At 37.2% G+C, this 21,351-nt stretch overlaps 1 protein-coding gene across 11 annotated transcripts in view; it reads right to left on the bottom strand.

Annotated features, from left to right (window-relative positions):
- Positions 1–21,351, bottom strand: part of SHLD2 (shieldin complex subunit 2) — a 77,077-nt gene that overhangs the window by 29,527 nt on the left and 26,199 nt on the right. The window contains exon 1 of one of the 11 annotated variants that reach the window (XM_064487971.1): positions 286–1,599. The exons of the other annotated variants lie outside the window; for them this stretch is intronic. The gene's annotated coding sequence lies outside the window, so the exon portion shown is untranslated. Of the gene's footprint in view, positions 1–285; positions 1,600–21,351 lie in introns of those variants that run through there. 11 annotated transcript variants of the gene reach the window in all.

Below are 21,351 nucleotides of genomic sequence, written 5' to 3'. Positions count from 1 at the left end.
ATTTTTCTCTCTGAACTGGAGCATCTCCATCAACATACAAACGTGCAGTTATTTCCCTCATGCTGTTATTCCTCAGCTCCTACACTCCTCCCCTTATCGCACCATTTTTTCTGCTCCCTTCTGCAGCAAAATTCTTTGAAAGAACTGTCTATACTCCCTCTGCTCCCATCCTCTCCTAAACCCACTCCAGTCAAGCACTGGTCCAAACCAGTCCACTGAAACAGTATTACAGGGTCCCCAGTAACCTCTGCATTGGCACCAGTCAACTCCCCATTTTCAACTTACTCAGACTGTCAGCAGGATCGGACACCACCAATCACTTCCCTCTTCTTTTCATCTGGCTTTAGGGATACCACATCCTCCTGATCCTCATTCCACCTCACACGACCTCCCCGGGAGCTCCTTCTCAGTCTTCTTTGCAGCTCCTCATCTCCTGAACTTCTTGCTCAAGGGCCTGGTACTTGGATAGCTCTCTGTACTCACCCCCCAGGTGATTTTCATTCAGTCTCAGGATCTAAATACCTTCTCTACACTAATGACGACCAGGTGTATATCTCCATCACACCCTCTCCTCTGAACTCCTGACCCCTTATCCAACTTTCTACTTACTCCTCATCTCCACAAAATGTCTAATAAGCACCGGTGCAGAAAAGAGTTAACGTAGCAGGCCTGAGACTATTGTCCTTAAAAGGCCAGCCTGTAAGGTGGGCCCTTGGCTGGCATTTGTGAATTCAGATTTCAGGAGGGTTCCCACTATTCCTCAATAAAAATGGTTTGCTGTGCCTAGACTGTCTATGTAAACAACATTATGATGAACATTTCCTTTCCTTATGAGAGACTGGAATTTTTGTTATGTGTTAAGCAGAGGATAGCTATGAGACCAGGACTCCTTAGAGAAATGGCTGATGCGAGGTTTCGGGCAGGAAATGTACAAAATGAAACTGAAACAGCTCATCATACCAGAAAACAAAATTATCAAAGACTAGTAGGACTGCATCAAAAGAACTTAGGAGCCAACTTACAGAGCCTCCCACTGGTCAGAGCTGGGCAATCTGAGCATCAATAGGGGCAATTACTGTAATGGTTTGGAACACACCAAACATGTTTAAGTCCATAAGTTCATAAAGACAACTAAAATAAATTCAGTGATCACCTCAGGAGGATACTGGGTGACTAAAACAACTATCTTAAAAGTCGGTGAATAAAAGGAAGGAAAATGCATCCTGTCTTTCTTTACTAACTGGATCTCAAGATGGCCAACTGTTAAATGAGAACAAATCTTTCTTTATAGAGGTATTCTGCTAATAAATAACAAGAACCACAAGAATGCTAGAATAGCACCATTTTGCAAGTCCTAATGAATTAGTAGATTTTCTAGGCAATGATCATTAATGGCTACCAACAGCACAAGGTAGATGTTTTAAGGGAGAGCAGAGAGAATCTGTATTTTTTTAATTCTTTTTTTGGGGGGGGCAGGCAATTAAGTATGTGTTGTGTGTGTGTATGTGTGTGTGTGTGTGTGTGTATATATATATATATATATATATATATATATAATCTATACATTGAGACCAATTACAATGTATGGACCATATTTAGATCTTGATTTGAAGACACAAATGTAAAAATACTGTAAGACAACTAGAAAAATTGCAACTTTGACTGATATTTTAGAGTATTAAGGGATTACCAGGTTTTTTTTTTTTTTAGTGGGAACATGTTAATGAGGCTATGTATGAAAGAGTTATGTGCTGGTGATGCAAAATGAGTGCTTGCATATAAAATGGCGTGACACCTCAGGTTTCTTTAGAACACTAGGAGGGGAGAGGGAGTGAGGTTACAGACGAAGCAAGATGGGCAGTACGTTGATGGTGGCCCAGGCAGGTTGATGGAACACATAGGTTTACTTCTCTAATCACTCTGCTTTTGTACATGTTTAAAATATCCCATAGCACAAGTCTTTTCTGTTGTGTTTAAGAAATTTTGTTTCATACTCACAGGACAGGGGAAAGATTGAAGCAGTCTAATAATACCCAAGATTGGGGAACTCACACACAGCTCTGAGGAACAATTTGGTAAAGGTGAGAATGCACATCCCACACAACCCAATAATTCCACTTCCAAGTTTCTGCCCTAGAGAACTCTTGTACATATCTACACAAGAAAACATGAACAAGAATGATCATGGGAGACTTCATAAACAAAAAAAAAGGAGAACCTAAAAGTCAATGAAAAGGAGATAAATCATGGTGGGGGAGGGTATAGCTCAGTGGTAGAGTGCATGCCTAGCATGCATGAGGTCCTAGGTTCAATCCCCAGTACCTCCATTAAAAATAAACAAATAAACCTAATTAACCCCCCCCAAAAAAACCCAAACCAAACAAAAACAAAACCAAAGGAGATAAAAATGAAATATTCAGAGAAAGACTGCTACATGGCAGGAAAATAAATGACCAAGAGTCACATGTCAACATGGCTATATCTTACAAACATAATTTTAAATAAAAGAAGTAAATTGATGAGTATGTAACTTATGATATCAATATACTGAGCTTTAAAATATGCCTGAGAATAAACCACCAAATTCAGGATTGTGGTCACCTTCGGGAGGGAGGAGTGGGGGTGTGATAGGTAAAGTGCACGTGAAGGGCTTCAACTCTACCAAACGTGTTTTACTGTTTTAACAAGATGTGGTTACAGAGGTGTTCCTTGTACTGTTCAGAAATATTTTATAACATACAAAAAATCCTAAAAAGAAAAACATTAAGAAGATTAAGGATAATTTTTTAAGATTTCTATATTTGAAGAGTTGCATTGTGATGAATAATGAATGTCTATTATTTTCATAATAATCAAATCTTTTTTTTGGGTTATTCATAGTTTTCTTTCACAGTCTTCAAACTGAATATGATGTTCCAATCGAGATTGAACAGTAGACCTAAATCTAACACTGCAGAATAAGAGCTGAGAACAATGATGGTGGCTGTAACATATTAGCAGCTAAAACAAAGATACACTGCTATTTTCAAACAGTCCGTAACAGTGAACTATTACTGAGGAAACAAAATTATAGCAAGTTTAGGTGTCAAGTCTTGACCCATAACAAAACAAAGGGATCTAAGCATCACTAAGTACTATAATCACTTATTCCATCCTAATCCAATTCTCATAGAAAGGATAATCTGCATAGGGAATAACTGGTATATTAGATCTAACTGGTTTACTATTTTATGTTATTATTAAATTGGCCACTAGGAGACACCAAATAGCACAGCAAAATGTTCAAGTTCAAAACCAAGTGGAAAAGGCAGAAATTATATTATCCCCACAGGTAGCTAGGAACACTCAGATATACTCAAATCAAATGCATAAAATTACTATGCTAAAAAACTCTCTCTCAGATCTTTGAGTTTCTCTACATCGGTTTCTTCACTTTAGCCTCAAATCTATAAAAACAAAACAGAACAAAACAAAACACTTCCATGCAGTTTTTGTTCTCACTTCCCATTTATTCTTCAACCCATTTAAATATGGCTCTTGAGCCAATCATTTTGCTATAATGCTTTTTACTATGGAAACCAATGACCTCTCATAGCCAAATCCAAAGGTCAGTTTTCAACCCTTATCTTACGGCCATTTGAAACTGTTTACCAATTCCTCTTTCCTGAAACATTCTACTTTTTTGATTCTGTGAGACCATCAAACTAGAATTCTTTTGTGCTTAAAAAACCCCAGAAAGCTATTGATTTATTCATTTAATCAGTCACGTAACAAATAACTCAACAGTACGTGCCAGGTGTTACGCTGAGTCCTGGGAATTCACCAACAATAACAAAGAGCTGTAAGGAGCTTACAGTCTAATGGGAAAGCTACGAAGGCAGCTGTGAAACAGTGATATTGAGCTACCACAGGAATAAATGCAGTGTCCCTAGAAGGGAGAAGCCTGGGGCAACTCAACCTAAGTAGGACTGCCCATTACCTGCATATTTCATAGGCTCTTTGGACTACGGTTTGTGACAAAATTTTGAATTGGAATATAAATAATATTCAGGGGAAAAAAGGAGTACAATATAGCCCCCAAGACATCCCCCCTCAACACAGGAGCCAGTAAAGCGGCTTTAGCTGCCTTACCCAAGGGGCAGAGCTGCTATATAGGTAAACTCCCAAATGTTTAAAGAGAGTGTAAGACACTCACTGCTTCTGTGTCCTCACTTAACATCTTCTCCTAATGTCCTGCAATCTGACTTCTATTTCCTATCTCTATTAAGACAACAGTGAAGTCCAAATTGTCAAGTAAGTACCCACAGTAATTCACCACTTCAATTGTGAAACTCGTTCCTTAGCTTCTATGACACTACTCTTTCCTAACTAGTTCTACCCTCTCCGATTCTTCTCTTTTTCCTTGGGCCATCTCCTCTTTTCATTCCATAAAATGCTGCAGAATTCTATCTAATCATATTCATTTAACTACCAAATATCCAATGATGCTTTACCGATCTATATCGAACCAACTATTCTCCCTAACATAGGACTTACATTTCTAAAATCACTACATTTGACACAGACAAAGTAGGTTAAAAAAAGCAAAGTTCTTATGGAGGTTTCTCAAAAATCTAAAAATTGAACTATGATATGACCCAGCAATCCCACTTCTACATAGATGTACATTCAAAAAAATTAAAACACTAATTCGAAAAGATATGTGCACTCCAATGTTCATAGCAGCATTATTTACAATAGCCAAGATATGGACGCAATCTATGTGTCCATCAGCAGATGAATGGATAAAGAAGATGTGGTGTACACACACACACACACACACAATGGAATACAGCCATAAAAAAGAATGAAATTTTGCCATATGCAACAACATAGATGAACTTGGGTATTATACGAAGTGAAATAAATCAGACAGAGAAAGACAAATATCATGTGATACCACTTATATATGGAACCTAAAAGATACAACAAATTAGTGAATGTAACAAAAAAGAAACAGACTCAGAGATATAGAGAACAAACTAGTGGTTACCAGAGGAAAGAGAGAAGGGGGAAGGGCAAGATAAGGGTAGGGAATTAAGAGATGTAAAATACTTTATATAAAATAAATAAGCTACAAGGATACAACATAGGGAATACAGCCAATATTTTATAATAACTATAAATGGAATATAACCTTTGAAATCACTACGTTGGACAATTGAAATGTATATAATATTATACATCAACTATACCTCAGTAAAAAAAAGCAATGTTCTATTCAGCCTGTTCTTTTTTTTTTTTATTGATGTATAGTCAGTTATAATGTGTCGCTCTCTGACGCACAGCAAATGTCCCAGTCACACATATATATATTGGCTTTCACATCCTTCCCCACTAAAAGGCTACCACAAGATACAGAATGCAGCTCCCTATTGCTCTTGAAGTGAAAATCTGACTTAACGACCCTATATCCAGACTATATCACATAGTCCTTGGATTCGAGTTTGGTATGAGTTAAGGTTATGAGGCCACCAAATCTCAGAGCCCCAAGATTCAGAGCCCTACTTTCCCACCAGGCAGGGGAAGTCGCTGAAGCACAGAGGTGACGCAAAGCAGTCTTTAGAGTTCTGAGAAGATCTCCCAGGATGAGAGACATCTGAAACAAATCAAAGTTCTATAAAACACAAGGTAATTTGTATATAACAATTAATTCAGTATGCCTTCACTTATTTGTCTAAATGTAGACCCCTGTAAGTGTGGGACTCCCATTCCACCCCCAAAACACTGACTAGAAAGTATGGTCCTGTTAATTCAAAAAAAGAATAATTTTTAAAAAAATGTCTTTATATCTAAGGCTGCTGCTACTAAATCCTCTGATTTATAGGAGTTGTGAGTCTGTGAGTAGGGGGATGGGATGTGCTGAGGGCAGAGGGTCAAAATATTTATCGTAGTAAAAATACACAGACTGAAGAGTTAAGTCGTGAGCACTGATAAATTCCAACGATTCTGGGATGTGTTTGGGGTGTACTCAGAGGGTTAAAGCTCATTAAGATACCAGATGAAACCTGCAAGTACATATCCATTACTGTAGTTAATAATTACACAATTTCTCAATCTGCAGAAGGCCACTTCAGTCAGAAAGCCCAATGTAACCACAGTCCTTTATCTTTAGAGTGGTCAGAGTCTGATGAATGGGTCAAAGATTTATTAAAAAACAGGATGACCTGTATCAGCAGGTTTTGTCTTTGCAGAACACGGCAACCAAAAGTGCTTGTTACAAAACACACGTGGTTAAAAGAGAGTGCTTTCTCCATCTTATTACAAACCTAAGAACTCAGTGCTATAATGCCTTCCCATGTCTATTTTATCAAAAATATGAGCATCATAAAGTTATTCAACATCAGATGACAAAATGAAGAGAGAGCATAGGATTGTAATTAAATGCATGGGTTTTGGAGTAAGATAGATATGGGTTAAAACCCTACTCTGCAACTTACTAAAAATGTCAACTTGAAACTGTTGACGCTAGGTGATAGTTACATGGGGTTCATTTTACTATTCTTTGTATTTCTGTATATATCTAAAAACACCCATAAGAAAAAATAAATTTCTTTATATGTCCAATGAGAATTGTTTCCTTATCTGTTAATGAGAACCGCATCAGTCTCGATCTTAACAGTGTTGCTGTGAGATAAAGCCTCCGACACTCTACACATACATACTTAGTGACACAAATGAAAACCAGCCCATTGTATTCCAAGGTTCTGTTTTTAATGGGTATATTTACACAGCTGTAACCATAAAACTGAAATAATTTTGTATTCTGCTTCAATCCATATATGGCCACTCTTTTATGTTCATCTGTAACTTCCTAATCATCTTTAACGCTAGCTTAATATTTTCATGATCAATCTGATTCAGTTCATCATTACTCTCTAATTCATTAATTTGTTTCTAATTTGTCACTATTATAGCCATTGCTGCAATAAATAATTAGAGAAATTTAACATTACTTTTCGATTCTTTTCTTGGGTTAAATTCCCAAGTATGGCATTATTGGGTCAAAGATATGTACATATTATGGCTCTTAATATTTATTATCATGGTGTTTGCAAAAGAACTGGATAGTTTATAATCGGTGAGAGTTCCAGTCTTACCATAATTTTGTTAGCATCTTAAAAAGTAATTTTATTTAGTGAGGGTACAGAGCTAATTCACTGATGTCTTATTTGTATGTCCCTAGTTATTTCCAAATTCAAAAAATAGTGAATCTTAAATTACATTTGGATTAAAATCCATAATATCTGAGGAGTATGCAAGCATGTAAGTGCACACACCGACATACAAAGTGATAGAAAAATGGGTTAAGAAGAGAACCAGGTTTTATCACAGAAAAAAAAACACACGGTTAAAAAAACAAAGAAAACATTCATCCTCCTAATAAAATGAAAGAAAAATTTATAAGTTAATGAGAAAACATTTCCACCTATCAAACCAGCAAAGATGCATTAAAAAGGTACAAGGGTGCAGGGAAATAACTTACATTCATAAGAGTTTAAACAAGTAAAATCTTTCTGGAGGGCAATATGGCAAAGTACGTCCAAAGTCTTAAAATTCTGTATCCCTTTGGCCCCATAATTATACTTCTAGTTTTAACCTAAAGGGGAAAACATTGTACACACACTCACAGACTTAGCTACAAGGATCTTCACAGCAGTATCATGTAAAATGTTAGAAAAGTGAGGAAACGTGCACTGACTGAGGTCTGTTAAATAAATTATGGCACATCCTTACAAAGGCAAGCTATTTGGCCATTTAAAGTCATGAAGATATGTACTATTACAAGACATTTTTCCTTAATATACTGATATGGAAAACAAGGAGGCAATCGAAAATTATATATGGAAGGGTTTTATATTTTAAAAAACCCAGTATTCCATTTACTTTTTATGTTGAAGTTAGAGACCATTTTCTACAGTTTCTATGCATTCTCCTTAGCAACTGATACAAATGGTGCTAAAAAAGAAATAAATGGTTCTTCTATTCTTTAACTTCATTTAATCAATCCAATTTATATTAGTTCGCTGTGCTAGGAAATAACACTGAGTACTAATAACCCACTTCCTATGTATATTTATGCTGAACTCTTTCCTGTGAAGAATAACCAATAGTGACTAAATGCTAGTGTCTGAATTTCCTACTTAAAATGACAGAACTTGTCACACTTTATGTGGCTTATGAAAGGATATAAGATATATTATTTGTCCCTTAAAAACAAAAATATATATGAAGTTTAAAGCTACTACTCATTCTTGTACCTAAAACAATAGCTATGCGAGGGTATAGCTCTGTGGTAGAGTGCCTGCCTAGCATGCACAAGGTCCTGGCTTCAATCTCCAGTATCTCCACTTAGACAATAAGTAAATAAATAAACCTAATTACTCCCTCCCCTAAAAAATAAGATAAAATAATAGCTGCTAAAACAAACCTGTAAGCAGACAACTGGTTTCTTAAATTTCCTTCTATAAGCTCCGATTTCCTTTGCAATAGTTTCTCATAGTTTCAAGTGAGAGATTTGTAATCATGTTCTCATCACCACCTGAGGTGCCCTAAGATTAGTCCTGCCTGCGCTACAGTAGGGGTTTCTCCCTCCCACCCCCTATTCCAGGCACTTGTGTTCTCTCAGTAAAGTATTTCAACAGGAAGTGAATCTTAATCTAGCAGCTCTTCTGCCTTTATAAGAACAGGGTGACCAGACGTTCTTACCTGCCCAGTCCAGTCCTAGTTTAAGCATGTGATCTTGGCATTCTGTTTTGTCAGTTTCCTTTTTTAGTCTTAAAAATGTCTTTGTTTAGAGACAAATTACATAGTGATCAAGTTAAGAACCAAATAAATACATGAATAAATGTCCTATTAGCGAAGTGTGCCTCTTAATGCATTGTCAGAAACATTATAAAAATAGGGACAACTTAAGAAGTAAAGGGAAACATTCTGTTCAGTTTTCCTGCAAAAAAATTTTAAATAACAAAAAACTAATAGAAATAAGGTTAAATAGTACCTAAAAATTATAATATGCATTTAAGAATCTCATGCATTTAAGAATTAAATGAGCGAGAAAAAGAGAATTAACCTGTTTGTCAACCAACGGGAAAAAAGAATCTGGCTTCAGGTTCTAGGTCCAGTATTCCTAGAAAATGTCTCAGACAGTAAGATGTCAACTTGTCCAAGACTCACCCTTTCTAAAGAAAGTTGAAGGAGAAATCCTAAAATATCACACTTCACTCCCTCCTCCCCCAGACCATGTACTATCAAAAGGACTGAACTTTATCACGAGTAATCATGATCTCACAAGCATAGCATGGGTCCCAGGGGTCTGCCTGCCAACCCCTGTGCTTGCTCTCATCTCTGCCCACCCTCCAAAAAAAAGATGAAAAACAAAATGAAGGAAAAAAAAAAAAAGCTTTGCAACTTAAGCCCTGACATTCCTTTGTAAAAAGTCATACTCATCTCAGCAAACGGCAGCTCCCTTCTCCCAGTTCCTCAAGCCAAAATCCATGGTGTCCTCACTGCTCTTTTCTTCATACTTCCAATATGTCATCAAATCCTTTGAGCCCTACCTTTAAAATTCATTCAGAATTTCACCACTTTTCTCCACCTTCAACTGCTACTGCCCTAGATGACAGCACCATCATCTTGATTATTTGCAATAACCTGATTTCCCTTTTTATCCTCTTGCCCGTCAGAAAACAGGTTTACAGGAGCTGAAGGGACTTGCCCCAGGTCACACAGCCTGCAGGCAGTGGAGCCAAGACTGGAATGCAGGAAAGCAAACTGCAGAGTCTAAGATCTTAACCAATATAACCTTACTGCCTCTCTGGGTTTTGGTCTGTGCACAACTGTGAGCTAGAATTCAGGTAGGAACCCTGCAATTGAGTCATATGAAATATTACTCACAAAGCACTGGCTTATCTAGAGAGCTAAGAAAATAGAACTTCAAATGAGCTTCATTATCAAAGAATTCCACTTTAAGTGGAATTTAAGTTCACTGTAAACTTAATAATGAAGTGAATAATAAATGGCTTTCAAGAAGACATCTTTCTTTTAATCCTTTTCTTCATATCTGACAAATTCTCTCTCTCTAATCATCTGGCAATGGAATGATAAGCTTCCAAGAAATTAAATATTCAAATGTAAAAAGCTGTTGCTTAGCAAGTTAAAATAGAGAGTAAATGTAACAAATCACAGATGAGGGAGCTACCGACCTGACCTAAACCACTTTCTTCCTTCCACCTTTAATATCCCAAAGTCATACCTCAGCACCCAGGTCACTAGCTGTTCCCTCGGCATTCATCATTCTTCCCTAGATTCTTGTTTACTACTTTTAAAATCTGAAGTATAATTAAACATTCAACAATAGGCATAGATTTTGAGAGTTCTGTTTGATGACTATTGACAATGGTTTACACCCACATAACCATCACCCAAAACAAAACACAGAACATCTGTGTGAACCTCAGGAAGTTCTTTCATGTCCTTCCCTAAATTGCTTTCTTCCCTCTCCAGCCAACAATTACTTTCTGAGTTCTATCACTACAGAACAGCGTGTCTTCTGTTGGGCTTCATGTAAATCATACAGGATACGCTCATTGGTGTCTGGTTTCTTTCACTTCACACAATGGTCCTGCGATTCCCGGTGCTGGTGGGTGTATCAGTTGTTGGGTACTGTGAATGCACCGCAATTTGTTTATCCATTTTCCTGTATATGGGCATTTCAGTTGTTTCCAGTTTGGGGCTATGATGAATAAGACTGCTATGAACATTCTTGAATTCACGATTTTGTGGACATGTTTTCATTTCCCTTCACTACACATGTAGGAGTAGCACTGCCCTATCATAGGGTGGATAGGTGTTTAACGTAATCAGAAAATGCCAAACAGTTCTCCAAAGTAGCGGTACCATTTTGCACACCCACCGGCAATGGATGAGTTCCAACTGCATCAGGTCATGCCCAGTTTTTAGTATCTTCAGCCTTTCTCTTGTCAGCCATTGTAGAGGGTGTGAAATGGTATCTCAGTGTGAGCTGACTCTGCATTATTTCCCTGTTGACTAAGGGATGTTGAGTTCCTCTGCAAGTGCTTACGGGCCATCAGTATCCTCTTTGGGGAAGTCTGTTCTTTTCCTCATTTTGCTGCTAGGTTATTCTTCTTTTCCTCATTTTGCCATTGGGTTACTGCAGCTCTTTACATACCCTACATATAAGTCTTCTGACAGATAAATAGGCTGGAAGTATTTTTTCCCTACTCTAGATTTACCTATTCTTTTTCTTAGCGGTATCTTTTAAAGGACAGCAGTGTTAATTTAAAAGAGTTCCAATGCATCCATTTTTTTCTTTTATGTATCTTTTTTCTTTTTGGATTTTATTCAAAAATATTTGAATACTCCAAGGTCAAAAAGATAGTGTCCTTTTTTCCTTCTCTAGAAACTAAAACATTTTTAAAATATGTTCACAAATTCACTGACACTCCTCCTTCAAGAGATGAGGCTTGATTTCTCTACTCTTAAATGTGGGCTGGAGTAATGAGCAGAATATGGTGGAAGTGATGGTATGAGACTCCCAAAACTTTGTCATAAAAGGCAATGCCACTTCCTCCTTGTCCTAACTCTTTGATCACTCACTCTGGGGGAAGCCAGCTGCCATATGATGAGGGCATTCAAACAGTCCTATGGACAGGCTCATGTGGTGAAGAACTGAGCCTCTTGCCAACAGCCATGGGAAACAAGTCATCTTAGAAGAGGATTCTCCAGCCCCAGTCTAGCCTTCAGATTACTGCACTCTTGCTAACATCTTGACTACAACCTCATGAGAGGCTCTGTGTGAGAATTACCTAGCTAAATTCCTGCTGAGTTCCTGACACAGAGTAACCCTAATGTAATAAATACTTGTTGCTGTAAGCCATAAAATATTGGGGAATTTGTTATGAAGTGAGAGACAATACAGAAGTTACACAGTTTTTGCTTTTGCGTTTTAGATATGTGCTCCATTGCAAATCAGTTTCTGTGTACGGAGTGAGTTTCCATCTAGATATCAAGTTGGAGCAGTATTTGTCTTTCTCCCATTGGACTGACTTGGCACTTTGGTGGGAAAATATATGAGTCTACTTCTGAGATCTCTATTATGTATCATTGATATATACGCCTATCCTTATGCCAACACCACACTGTCTTGATTACTCGAGCCTTGTGGAAAATCCTGACATCAGGAAACAAAAGGCCTCCAACTCTGTCTTCTTCAAAATTATTTTGGCTATTCTTAGTCCTTTACATTTTGATAAGTTTATAGAATCTGCTTATCTATTTCTTCAAATAAAGCCTACTAGGAAGTTAATGAAGACTGAATTGAATCTACAGGAGAATTTCATCTTAACTATGTTGAGTCTTCCAATCCATGAATATGGGATGCCACCACTTAAAAGTTTTTAATTTTTTTAACTTACATTAGCAATGTTTTGTACCTTTCAGTGTTGAGAACCTGTGCTTAGTGAGATTTATTCATAGGCATCTGTTTTTTTCATTCTATGAGAAATAATAGGTTTTATTTCAGTTTTCAAATTGTTCATTGCTAACATAGAGAACTACAAATGATTTTTATATACTGACTTTGTTAAATCCACTTATTAAAATTATTTTCTGTAGATTCCACTGAGTTTTCCATGTACACAATCATGTCATATGTAAATAATAGTTTTGATTCTTTTTTAATTTTTATGCTTAATTATTTTCTTTTTCTTGGCTTATCATACTTTCTAGGGCCACTATTTCAATGCTGAATAAAAATAGTGAAAGAGAAATACAGACCCATATTACTATTTTAAAATTTTTAGGATCCATAGCTGAGGTTGGCAAATGTTTTCTATAACAGGTCAGAAAGTAAATATTTTAGGTTTTGCAGGCCATACAGTCTGTCATAAATACTGCAGATATAGCAGGAATGCAGCCACAGACAATATATAAACAAATGAGCATAGCTATGTTCCAGTAAAACTTTATGGTCACCGAAATTTGAATTTCCTATTATTTTCACATGTCACAAAATATGAGTCTACTTTTGAGTCTTTTTCAGTCATTTTATTACATAAAAACCATTCTCAGGTCACAAGCCACACAGGAACAAGTGATGGTCTGGATTTGGCCTATAAGCTGAAGTTTGCTGATGTCTGGTTTAGACCATTGATTTAAGACCTTCCTTCCGTCAAATATAAGAATTTAATCCAATGTTTCCCTCCAAACACTGCTTCGACTGCATTACTATTTGTATCGTTTTGACTTTGCACTATTTTTTAGCCATTGCTGTAAGATTTTCAATTTACATCCTTAACATTACACAGTCTTCAAATCTGTGGGTTTCATACCTGCAGATTCAACCAACTGTGGATCAAAAATATTCAGAAAAAAAATTCCAGAAAGTTCCAGAAAGCAAAACTTGAATTTGTCATGTAGTAGCAACAATTTACATAGCATTTACATTGTCGTAGGTATATAAGTAATCTAGAGATGATTTAAAATATACAGGAGGTTACATACAAATACTATGCTGTAGGTTACATACAAATACTATGCTGTTTTACATAAGGGATTTGGGCATCTGAGTACTTTAATGTCTATGGAAAGTCTTGGAACCACTCCCTATGGACACCAAGGGATGACTGTACCACTTATCCTAGTCTAAAAACCTTACAACAGCATTCTTCCATTTTCCTCCCCCATTCTTTGTCCTATTTTTTCATACATGTTTACTTATACTGTTGACCCTTGAACAACTCAAGGGTTAGGGGCCCCATTCTCCATGAAGTCAAAAATCCAAATATAACTTTATAGTTGAATCTCTGCATCCACAAATTCAACCAATCTTGGATTGTGTAGTATTGGAGGACATATTTATTGAACAGGAATCTGTTTATAAGTAGACCCACACAGTTCAAACCTGTGTTGTTCAAGGGTCAACTTTATAAGTCCCAAAATATGGCTGCAACTATTTTTTATTTATACAATTAGTTATCCTTTAAAGAGATTAAAAATAGGGAAAATATTTTTACTATATACTCACATAGTTGCTATTTCTGGAACTCTATGTAACATTCAACTTTCCTTCTGGCATTATTTTCCTTTTGCCTGAAGAATTTCCTTCAACATTTTTTATAGCTCAGATCTGCTGACAGTAAACTCTTTCATCTTTGTTAGTCTGAAAGAATGCTTTATTTTTTAAAGGAATTGTTACCGAGTATAGAACTCTAGGTTGGCAGCTTTTATTTTTCTTACAGTGCTTTGAAGTGACTGCTCCATTGTTTTCTGGCTTGCATAGCCTTTAATCTTAGATTTGTTTCTCTTGAAGTAATGTGATTTTTCCCTCTGGCTGCTTTTAAGAATTTCTTTTTATCATGGAGTTTCAGCAATTTAATTACTAAGTACCAGGTATGATTTTATTTATGGTTATTGTACAAAGGGCTCACTGAGATTCTTGGCTCTGAGGGCTTGTGGTTTTCATCGGATTTGGAAACTTTTTAGCTATAATTTCTCCAAATAATTTTCTGCCTATCTTGTCCCTCTTTCCTGGTACTCCAATTATATATATATTAGACAATTTGGTATTGTTCCACAGATTACTGATGTTCTGTTAATTTTGTTCCAGTCTTCTCTTCTCTTTGCATTTAATTTTAAATAGGTTTTACTGATACATCTTTAAGTTCAATTATCTTTTCTCCTGCAATGTCTAATCTGCTAATAATCCCATTCAGAGGAATCTGTTTTTCATTTTGAATATAGCAGTTTTCCCCTCTAGATGTTTAATTTGAGTCTTTTTTTCCTAGTGCTGATTTCTATCCTTATCATATTGATGTTTTCTTATGCATTCTTCAATATATAGAGAACATTTATAATAGCTGTTTTAACATCCTTGTCTGATAATTCTGTCATCAGAAATATTTGATTTAGGTCTCTTTCAATTGACTGGGTTTTCTCCTGGTTGTGTTTCATTTTCCTGTTTTATTTGTATACCTAATAACCCTATTTGATGGGGGACATTTTAATTGCTGGGTGTTGGTTTTTACTGTATTCCCTTAGAGAGTGTTTGACTTAGTTTTGGCACACAGATTAGTTACTTGCAATCAATCCAATACTTCCAGAATGTGCTTAATTTTCAGCTTTGTTGGGGTGGATTTAGAGAGGTCTTTAGTTATGGCTAGTTTAACCCCACTCCAAGGTCTCTAGCCAAAGCCCCACGTATGAAACACTCTTTCCACTACGCCTAGTAGGAACACAATCTACTTCTAGCACTCTGTGAGCTCCTGAAATTGTTTAACTTAATGATTTGCAGTGTGACTTTCCCAGCACTGTGGAGGTTTATAATTTGCATGTGCAGATGGGTATTCCACAAAAAATTCTAGAGGACCCTTCTATAGATCTCCAGAGATATCTTAATTCTACAGATTTCTGTGTAGCACCCTCTGCTCCGGTTTTCTACCCTACAAATTCTAGTTGCCTTAGCTTCTCTAATTGTTCCCGAGCTCTATTTGGGTTTCTCTACCCCATGCTACAATCTTAACTGCCTAAATGCAGTGTGCTAGAGCACCCGTAGGGCTCATGTCATTTATTTCCCCTCTGTCAAGGATCACCATCCTGTGTTGTCCAATGTCTCAAAATAGTTGTTTCATGTATTTTTATCCTGTCTTCTAGCTGTTTACAGTAGGAGGGCAATTTTCATACTCATTAATCCTGCATGAGTAGATGTGCTCTTTGTATTGCATTCCTCTTTATGGTGTTTTTTTTACAGGCTGCTCTGGAGATTAAAATATGAATCTTGATGTTATTACAGTCTACTTTCAAACAAAAGTATACTAATTCACTGTATACGAAACTTAAGACAATCTAACTCCATTTCCCTCTTTTTGCAGTCTCATGGTTTTATACCCTACTTCTATATACGCTGTAAGGCCCACAAATATTAGTATTTTTGCTTTAAATAATCAATAGTCTGTGTGAATATATTATAGGTGAAGGTACCAAATTTTTTTTCTCTATATGTATGCAGTTATTTACCTTTCTGGTGGTTTTTTTTCTTTTCTGCAGACCCAAGGTTTCATCTGGTCTCTTTTGTCTTTAGCTCATGGAACATTTTTTAGTAACTATTCACAGTCCATATCTACTAGAGATAGATTCTTTCACTTTTTAATCTGTCTTCTAAAAACATCTTTGTTTTGTCTTATTTTCATAGGCTGATTTCTGCTGGATACAGAGTTCTAGGCTGACAAGATTCTGTTCCCTTTCAGCACCTTATGGATGCCATTCCACTGCCTTCAAGCCTTCAGTTTTACTGGTGAGCATTTTAGGCATGATTCATATTGTTATTCCCCCGTGTCTTTTATTCTTCTGTTGTAAGATCTGCTCTTTAGTTTTCATCAGTTTGATTACAATGTGCTTAGGTCTGGGATTTATTTGTAGGTTTTTCTCTTGTTTTGTATTTAACCTACTGGGGGTTTGTTGAACCTCTTGAATTTGTGAGTTGACGTTTTCCCATCAATTTTAGAAGTTCTTGACCACTGTCTCTTCAAATATGTTTTCTGCCACACCTTCTCTCTTTCTGAAACCCCAGCTACATGTACGTTAGACTCATATTATCCCTCAGATCTGGGAGCTCTTTTCTACCTCTCCCTTACTCTTTATTCTCTGTTTACCAATTTGGATATGTTCCATCAACATGTATTCACACTCACTGATCCTTTCTTCTTACACGCTGGGATGCCGTAAAGCCCATGTGATGCATTCTTCAATTCTAATATTGTATTTTTCATTTCTAGAATTTCAGCTTGGTTCTTTGGTATAGTTTCCATGGTTCTACTCAAAATCCCCATATTTTCATGCATGTTGTCCAACTTTACCATTAGATCCTCTAGCATTTTTTTTTCATAGCTAACTTTAAATCCCTGTCTGATAGTTCCACCATCTGGATTTTATCTAGGTCTCCCTCTACCGATTGTTTCCTCTTTTGAAATTTGGTCACATTTTCTTGCTTTTTCTTGTGTTTTTTTATATCGTTTATTATAAGACACATATTTGGTAGAAAAATGCATTAGTAAATGAAATAAGTAATATTTTACTTCTAGAAAGAGATATAACCATGCTGTCGGGCCAGTAGAATGGGGTCTGAGTCAATCTCATCTGAAATGTAGCTGGGTCGGGGCTTTGATGCAGCTCTAGTTTGATTCAGTTCATTACTAGCTTAAAATATTTAGAGAGTGGGAATCAGGACTTTCACTTCAGCAGAGTCTGGGATCTGAACCCAAGGAGGATTCCAGAGATCTGCCTTTGCTTCACAGCTAAGCCACCACAGTTTCAAAACTGTGGGAGTACTTTACACGTGTACTGGAACTGAACAATTAAATAAACAGATGGCACATAGCATGAGCCAGGTTTCCCACTACAGGAGTAAGAGTTTACAGATAAACAGGGGGCAAGGTTAGGATGATCTATGAGGTAACGGATTCAAGTTTTAATACACCAGTATGGTCTCATGTTTAGCTTAATATAGATATAGATGGGTACATATAGATATATTTATAGACTGTATATATATACAGATTAGTATATGCATATATTTCCTAGCTCTGCCAGTTTAGAGGGTCTACAAGCAACAATACCCCAGAGGCAACAAGTACATCTAGCACCTATACCTTGGTTTTTCCATTCTGCAAGAAAAAGAACTAGGGCTCCTTGGAGAAATGGCTGATTCTAGGGCTGCAGCAGGAAATATACAAAATGAACCTGAAGCACCATGCAGAGTCAAAAAGTAAGAAAGTATTCATATACACACACACACACACACACGTGCACGCGCATTGATGGCGGTATGTCATAGAGACACAGGAGTCAATTTGAAAGAGCTCCCAATGGCCAAAACTGGAACAATTTACCAATAAAATAAAGTAGTAACTGAATTATAATGTCAAGTATAAAGTAAATATCCATGAATTCATACCAATAAAAAAGGACTGAATAAATAAGAGGGAGAAGAGACAAACCTGCACAGAATTCCAAATAATTTACATAGATATTCCATCCTTGAGGAGAGAGAGTATAATTACCCACTCCTTAAGTGTGGACTGCAAATAAAAGACTTCCTTCCAAAGAGTATAGAATGGAAAGGAAAAAAAAAAAAGAATAACTTACAGTGGAGAAACCTGACAAACATTACCTTGACCAGATGACCAAGGTCAACAGCAACATTGATAAGTCATGATGACAGTATGTACCCTTAATACGATGTGATGAGTGGTACTTAACCTCTGTGGTCTTCCTCCCCAAACCCAAAATCTGGTCTAATCATGAGAAATAAATGAGACAAATACCAATCAAGGTACATTCTACAAAATACCTAAACAATACTCCTCAAAACTGTCAAAGTCCTCCAAAATAGGTGAATTCTGAGAAATTCAGTCAAGAGGAGCCTGAAGAGACATGACAACTAAAGGTAATGTGGTGCCTGGATGGGATCCTGGAACCAAAAAAAAGGAATATTCTGTAAAGACAAAAGATACAGAATAAAGTATGGAATTCAGTTAAAAAATAATGTCTCAACCTTAAAGAAATGAAGGAGCAAGCCATGTGCCCTGGGTAGAGGACACCAGGCAGAGGAAAGGGCAAATGTAAAGACCCTGGGGCAAGAACAAGTTCAAGGTTTCAGGAAGTTGAAGGAGGCTACTGAGGCTGAAGCTGACTGATCTTGGCAGAGGGGAAGGGAGGAGGTGAGGCCAGAGAGGATAATGTAATCTGGTCATAAAGGGCCTGGTAGCCCCTGAAAAACTGACTGTTACTCTGAGATATGCAGTCACTGAGGGGTTTTGAAGGAGAGGAATGACATTATCTGACAAAAAAAAAAGGGGGGTCTCAGTATTAGCTCATTAGTTGTAACAAATATATGATACTACTGTATGTGTTAATAACAGGGGAAACTGGGTGAGGGGTGTATGGGAACTCTCTATACTATCTTCACAAGTTTTCTATAAATCTAAAACTATTTCAAAAAATAAAGTTTATCTTTGAAAAAAAAACCAAAACCAAAACCAAAACCTGGGAGCTGTCTTTCTGCTTTAAGCATGACTGCCAGGTTCTTCATTTGCTAGAAAATCGTCTTTGCTTTCCAGCCCCACACCTTGCTTTCCACAGCTCAGCTGATCTGTCAGCCCTGTTCCTTCTCCCCAGCCATCCTTTTGGAGGGCAGCTTCCCTCTGTTCCATGAAGGCCTGAAATGAATCTGAGGAGTTTCCCTTACCTCTCCTGCTGTGTCCTGTCCTTGGTGATTGAAAGCAGAGAGTGTGTATGGGGTGGGCGTCATCTCCAGCTCTCCCTGAGTCCCATAACTGAAAGCCCAGAGCAGCTCTGGTGGGTTTCCCTCGCGCTCCTGCTCTGCTCCTTCACTCTCCCTCGACCCCCTGCCTTCTAAGGGTGGTTGTGGTGCACATGGGGACGATTCACATGCCTCATGTAGGATCTGTCAGCTCTACATCCCTGGCCCAAGCATGGGGCTTGCTACCCCTGAGCACTGAGTGAAGGAAGACCTGAGGGTAAGAGCTGGAGGTGGGAGAAGACGTGCCCTTTGGTGCCAGAGGAACTTGGGCTCCTCAGGCTCCCAGCCCATCACACCAGCCCACGTGTGGCCACTAACAGTCTGTTGAAAGTCTGGCTGCTTTCTCCTTTCCCCTATTTACGAAAGATTCCTCTTCTCTGGGCTGTCCTACCCCCAGAGCAGCCATGGGTTTATTCTCTGCTATGAAGGTTTCACTACTTTCTAGAGTTTGGTTCATTTAAGATTCCTTGTGTCCGCAGCTCTCTGATGCATTTTCAAAAACTATGATTCTTATTTGGCTGCTGTTGGTTTTCAGAGTGAGAATGACAATATCCGATGACTTTGTACATCCGAAGAAGCAGAATTATTTCCTCAGATTTTGATGGCTCACTCCAACGGTAAAACTAAGGTCTCTCTTCAAATATTACCTCTTCAAAAAGGCATTCCCTGATCACCTCACCTAAAAAGTCTCACCAGACCCCAGTCTCCCGTCGTGCCTATCCTGCTTTTTTTTCTTTTTCTTTTTTTGTTTTTGTTTTCTGGGGATGGGGGGAATTAGGTTTGTTTATTTGTTTGTTTATTTAATGGAGGCACTGGGAATTGAACCCAGGACCTCATGCATGCTGGGCATGTGCTCTACCACTGAGCTATACCCTCCCCCTGCTTTATTTTTCTTGCACTGCCCACATCTGCCTGAAATGTGTTCATCTTGTTTTTCAGCTTTTTCTCTACACTGTAAGTTAGGTTTCACTAGGACAAAAACATTATTCTTCTTATTTGTCACTGTATCCTCAGTTCTAGAACAATGGTAGAAAGCAAATACGATTGCTTACAAATTATAAATTATTTTAAAATCAATTATCTAATATAAAATAATTGTTTCATTTTATAAAAGAAGAAAGTACTTTTACGGGAGAAAAGGAATCTTGAAGCTTAAAAAAAGAAGCATCCAATTGGTGCCACTCTGTCTTTAGGCAACATAATATGCTTTATTAGAATTCTTTTTTTCCCAGCTAAATCATTCTGTGTACATTTACTGCTTCCTCAGATCTTGCCATCAACCCAGGCTCTGAGCAAGAATTATGTATTCTTCATGAAAGGATAAGAGAATTAGCAATTGTTCTCAATGAAAAGAACATTATTCATTGCTTGCCAAATATCACTTATCTTTCTTCTTCTTTTTTTTTTTAATGATCAAAAAATGGTATCTGGACACCGGAAGCATAACACTAAAAATTAGATGGCAAAGAAAAATAAAACCAGTGTTTTGATGCTTAGCAATAATAGAAAGGACTGTAGAAGGGAGACATGAAGTAAGTAAAATTTAGGATGAATTCAGATACTGAGGAAGTGATATGATACACCTTGGGATTTCAAAGACATATTTTTAAAACATCTTCCTCAGATTGAACAAGGGGCATAAAGAACACATCCCATGAAGAAACTAGCCTTTAAAAGAAGCAACAAACTAAGATACTAGAGTTAGATTCTTCTCTTGCTAGGAACTTTCTGTCTAGAGATCAGTAGCAGAACTCCACAGAAAGCAGTACAGTTAAGAAACACAACTCTGCAATCAGAACTCAGCGCTAATCTGGGTTTCAGCCTTTACCAACTGTGTGACCCTGGGCAAGTGAACCTCTCCAAAACCAGCTTGTACTTCAAAGGGTTTGGGAAAGATTAACCATTCAACAAATATGTGAGTACTCATTTTTTAGGATACAGCAATGAACAAGAGTAATGAAGATAATTTATGA

The sequence above is a fragment of the Camelus dromedarius genome, chromosome 8, assembly GCF_036321535.1.
Source record: "Camelus dromedarius isolate mCamDro1 chromosome 8, mCamDro1.pat, whole genome shotgun sequence".
NCBI classification, from domain to species: domain Eukaryota; kingdom Metazoa; phylum Chordata; class Mammalia; order Artiodactyla; family Camelidae; genus Camelus; species Camelus dromedarius.
The sequence above is the reverse complement of the archived record's forward strand: the minus strand, read 5'-3'. Positions and strand labels throughout refer to the sequence as shown.